The sequence below is a fragment of the Cimex lectularius genome, unplaced genomic scaffold (genome assembly GCF_000648675.2).
Source record: "Cimex lectularius strain Harlan isolate CLEC.00 unplaced genomic scaffold, Clec_2.1 scaffold34, whole genome shotgun sequence".
NCBI lineage: Eukaryota > Metazoa > Arthropoda > Insecta > Hemiptera > Cimicidae > Cimex > Cimex lectularius.
In genome coordinates this window covers 845,384-851,439 of record NW_019392635.1, presented here as the reverse complement: position 1 = coordinate 851,439, position 6,056 = coordinate 845,384, and positions in this window count along the sequence as shown.

Genomic DNA, 6,056 nt, shown 5'->3' with positions numbered 1-6,056 from the left:
GATAAAGAATTAAATTTGACGTAGTTTCAATGCTAGCCAGTTGAATTTCATTCAGACCAAGTCGCCAGTTGATTCTCACACTTTGATAATTCAAGAAATTATAGAAACAGGTTAGTTTGTCGGTTTCTATTGGAAGGTTTTTAAGATTTACAAATATCAAAGGAGTCCTGGAAGTCGAGAAAGATGATTCCTTCGTGTGCAGATAGGCCCGATCGGTCGATCCCGAAGGTGAAGGGGAGAAAGATGGAGGATGGCGCAGAATAGGAGTAGACGAGAAAGAAGAAAGGTGAAGAGTTCGTCGACCTCCTGAGAAGGGAAAGACAAGTGGAACAAGAAGACATTGATTTCTGTCGGTAATAACCCCCATGACGGTGCCTCCATCGGCCTATCTTCACCTGCTTTGCGAATCCTTCGACTCGTAAACGGGTTTTATTGCCGGTGCATAATGCACAACACCGGAACTAGTGCTCGTGTACCTGCGATTCCGGTCTGAACAAAGTGGAAGTTTGAAAAAAACCGCCACACGTGGTCAGGTCATCAGGAATATACAAATTACACTGGTGTTTGAGTTAAATCAAACTTATAAAAAGTTCGAACGAATGTGCCAATGCTAATGAAATAAACTATCCAGCATAGAAAGATGTATGTTTATTTAATAAAATTTTCTACCTTCACAACCATAAAACACACCATCTTAGATTATAATATTTGGATCTGTATTAAACGTTAAATAAGTCGCATAAAAGTTTCTAATGATTGAGTCACTGCTTGTTAGTTTTAATTGTTGTTTGATTGTGTAGTGATGGTGTGGATAAAATATGTCATTATATTTAGGATACTAGGTCTTTAATGTGACTCTTTTGACAAATGACCTTTATCCGATGAAAAACAGGTCATTATTGACTGAGGGAAATAAAAATTATTCAAAATTAATGTTGCATAACGTACACATTTACATTGACAGAGTTGTTTCAGCATAAACATAAGGCATAAAACATCAATATCTCACTGTTACTCTCAACTCGACACACAAGAATGACACATGTACACAGAAAACAAATATTTTGTGCCCTGAAGATGATCTCAATAATGGTCGAAACGTTGGCACGATAAAGAAAATGTTTTTCTAAAATTATTCAGAAATCGTGAGATGCGGTCTGGTTTGATGGCGGTGATAGTTTCAGAAAAACATTTTCTTTATCGTGCCAACGTTTTGATCTTTATTGAGATCATCTTCAGGGCTCAATAAAGATCGAAACGTTGGCACGATAAAGAAAATGTTTTTCTGAAACTATCACCGCCATCAAACCAGACCGCATCTCACGATTTCTGAATAATTATTGATTAAATGTCACTAATCACCACATGTTTTCCTAAAACCTACGACACACCAGACCGCATCTCACGATCTCTAAATAATCATTAACTAATGGTCACTAAACACCACACATAAACATAACAAAAATCTACTTCGATCAGTTCAATAGAGGTTTTCGTTCAGATATCGTATTGACTTTTATTATGGTCGTTTTTGGTAATCGTGGTTAGCCTAATTTTCCCCTCTTTCTTAAACTTACATAAAACTTACATTAGCATCTAGGGAGAATGACAGACCAAGATTATCGGAAAGGACCAAATTATCGGGAAGGGTAACAGACTACTGTATCATCGCACTTATTTCCACCAGCGACCCATCGTCACACAGGCCTACAAGCCAATCCTAGCTAAAAGTTTGAACGCCTCCTCCTCAAAAATTAATCCCCATATTCAACTCACATAACACCATCCTACATCCATCAATTTGGTTTTACACCCCTTCTTTCTGATGTCCAGCAGGGTTACGAGTAGTTGACACAATACCCTCTGTTTTAGTAAACAAGCATTACTACTTAATGTTTCTAGATGCCACAGAGGTAATTGACAAATTGTGACACCCTGTTCTCGTTTTCAAATAAAAAGTATTTCCCCCCACGGCAATAACCTCACGAAGTCCTACCTCTCGTATCGCTATTGGATTAAATTTTACTAGGATACCAGATTGATTCCCAGCACTCTTAACTAAACAGTTAATGCTCTGTTTAATAACAATGTTATTTTTACTTCAAATTATTGATTAAAAATTTTAGTTTAATTTGAAACACTACAGTGGAACCACGGGAGTAGTAGTTTCGAATGGTCAATTTCACCCTGTAGACCTGCAAACATGAGATTTCATAAAAGAGTTTTTCACGCATTAATAAGATACTTCTAGAAGAATTAATTGAATTAATCATTTAAGATTCTTCTTTCAATTAATTAATCTTTATGTGAGGTATTGGTTGAAATAAAAAGCTAGTGTCACGAGCGGGATTCGAACCCAAGACCTACGACTAAATACGCCGCGGCTCTACCACTTGAGCTATCGTGACTTAGATCCACTCGGACACCCACTTCCCATCTCAACCTACCTGCAAGAGTAGCGGCGTGTTTAGCCGAAAGTCTTGGGTTTGAATCCCGCTCGTGACATTAGCTTTTTCATTTCAACCAATACCTCACATAAAGATTAATTAATCGAAAGAAGTTATTTAGTCAATCGGACCTCGAAATACAATGGATTAAATATAACTTATTCTCTCGTCTCTTTCTCACATAACTTTTGCAGAACTTAAAAGAATGAGAAACGCGAGAGTAAACAGATATGCTCAGCAAAAGGAACCTATTGCTTGATCGGCTACGCACCCATGCCCATCCTTACTGTTTTGCAATTGTTTCTGCTTTTTGCCCGTTTCACATGGCTGGGCAGTGTAAGGACGAAAATATGCTAATTAAAATAATAGGAAAGAATGATGAGCAAAATACAAGCACATCACGATGCAGAACCAAAAAACAAGTCTCGCAAAAGACTTTTTACAGCAACGTAGTCCATATTAACTATGTTTTAGCTATTCTGGTTTGACAGAGCATTTACCCTACATTATTGCAATATATCATTCTCAGAATTTAAATAAGGACAAAAATAGTAATTGAACTTCTAGTAATTGAACAGCTTCAGCGCCTCCGAACATCCTGGTATTTAACTGGCAAGTTTATGGGCCCAAAAAATCAAATAGATTACAGATTTGAATAGATTTGAAAAATGGCAAAAAGGAGGGAAAATTAAAAAGGTTGGGCTGAGATGGAAGTTAGTGTCCGAGTGGATCGAAGTCACGATAGATCAATTGGCTAGAGCAGCGGCGTATTTAGCCGAAGGTCGTGGGTTCGAATCCATCTCGTGACAGCGACTATTTTATCTCAATCAATAACTCACATAAACTCTCAACACGACACGCGAGAATGGCACAACTACACAGAAGACAAACACTTAGAGCTGTGAAGATGATCTCAATAAAGATCGAAACGTTGGCACGATAAAGAAAATGTTTTTTTGAAACCTACATTACACCAGACCGCATCTCACGATTTCTGAATAATTAAACTTACATAAAGATTAATTAATTGAAAGATTTGGTCAATCAGATAAAATATAATGGAGTTAATATAACATTGTCACATTAATACAACTTCCTATGGCTTAGTCTTGTACCTCTACCCATCATCACTTTCTCAGAACTTTAAAAAGGTTAAATGCGAGAGTAAACGATCAAATTGGTTGATAACCGAAGTAGATCTTTACTGTTTTGCTATGTTTTGAATTTTCTCCCAATTTCAGTGGCTAATGGAAAAAACGAGATTATGGAAACCGGGATGATCTGGAAGAGCAAACTACAAGCTACAGCTACGGGGTGGCCCGAACAAGAATTCTCACAAAAGGCGTTTTGCAGCACTTCATTTTGTTGCAGCTATTAACTATTTTAGCTTAGTTTATTAACCTCTTGTCTCCTTTTGACAAATCTTTCTCAGAACTTAAAAAGAACAATAGAGAGAGGAAATGGACAGTCTCAGAAACTAAACCTGAAGTGTGATCGTCTTCTGTCATCCTAGTACGCCTATCCTGTTGTTTTGATCTGCCAGACACTTTTTAACCGTTTCTTCTCTATAACATTAACATTCCTTCGGTAATGCCTAACGCCCGGATTCAAAGACTGTGTTATATAATTGGTTTTTCGTATGTTCTGCCAGTGCGGGCAAAAAAAAAAGATAAAAAAAGACAATGTGAACCTTCCCAAGGCTAGTTTAACTGTACCGCGCATCGCGGAATGTAGCGTTGATAATCACTTATGCCTCAGCATTCTCACGGCATCAACACCACAAGTCTCAGAGCTGTTCGGAGTCACCGTTATAGGAGCCATTGTTCAAATGAAATTATTAATCCTGAGAAAGTAGCCATTCACCAAATTAAGCCAAAAAATATTGAAGTGATTCTAGAACAGTACAAAATGTATTTTCAATTTGGAAAATTTGGTTTAAATCTAGTTCATTATTAGCTTTCACGTTGACTCTATTCGATGGTCACAATAGATATGTCCGTTTTTAGCAGTTATTTTATTACCTAATATGCTAACAAATGAAATAGATTTTATTTAATTCATACACCATCTTTGTAGCCTATCCTATCCAAGTTTAGCATATCACATAAAAAAAATTGACATGTGTTGCTATTTTAAACTTTCTTTACGAAATTCTTTTCGTCAATGAAATTGTCAAACATCAACTAAAACCTGTTAATTTGACGGGGATGAACAGGAGGACGATAAATTAGAGCTAGGATTTCATAGCTAAGGTCCAAAATCTCTAATAAAATATGAGGTCGGGGTAGTAAAGGAACCCTAGGAAGTTGATTAAATTTCGTAAATTTCTTAGCAGTGCATGCCTAAGGTGACGAGAACTTAACCACAGGCTGCTTTACAATCATTAGTGTATCTTCCGTATTAAGATTCTGTTTTGGGATATGTCCGCTAAACAACACAGATTTTCATAGATGATCCATTTTACATGATTGCATGTTATGTAAGCCCGATTTTTTTTTTCAGGTTGAAGTTTCATCTGCTCACGGTATTCGCGCTCATGTCGTCTCATAATCAACTTTTAACTTTTAAAACTATATAGTTATTGTGTCTGTAAAATGTCGCCTCAGAAGTATGAAGACGCGCTTCAAGTTCCCAGACGACATTCTTCCATTTCTTTCTTAAGAAGGTCAGTGGATATCGGAGGTCTTCAACCGCGGCATTGGTTTTTCAGTCCTTCACTGGACGAAAAACTTTCCAGAACAACGGCGAATGGTGCTTTCGTTAGAAATCCTCTTCGTCAAAAACCTGATTCATATTCCATTCAGCTTGGACAGCGAAATGACCGATCGAAAACCTATAAAGTTAAACCGAAAATCGTGTGGTTCTACTGTAACGATTAAAATTAAACTAAATTTTTTAATGTATAAATTTAAACAGAATCATTGTTCTTAAATATAGCATTCACAGTTTATTTTAGATTGTTGGGAATCGACAGGTATCTAATAAAAAAATAATTCTCATTTTCTCTATCGTGCCACGTTTCGATCTTTATTGAGATCATCTTCAGGGCCTAAATCTTATTAATGCTGCCTTCAGGTTGCAGTACGTACCCCGCTCCTGGAAAGTCGCTGAGGTTATAATGATTTTTAAACCAGGGAAGGATCCCACTGATAAAAAGTCATACAGGCCTATATAATTGCTTCCTGTTATGTCAAAGGTGTTCGAAAACTTCTACTAAGAAGATTGAAGCCGTTTATTGAAGATAGAATGCTCATGCCTGCCAAATTGGATTTCGCGAGAAACACTCAACTGTAGACCAGGTCCACAGTGTAATTGAAAAAGCATTGGAAGAACAGAAAGTATGCCTCCTGGATGTCGCTCAAGCCTTTGGTATAGTGTGGCACAAGGGGTTGCTGTTCAAGTTGCCACGGGATCTCCCACGGCAGTTCGTTTTGATTCTGCGATCATACCTGGCTGACGTAGAGCTTCAGAATTAGACATGATGATGGGCACTGCACGCTAAGAGAGATATCAGCGGGAGTGCCACAGAGCAGTGTCCTTGATCCACTCCTATACCTTCTATTCATGAGTGACTTGCCTAAAGAAGATTCGACTACAGTGGCTACGTTT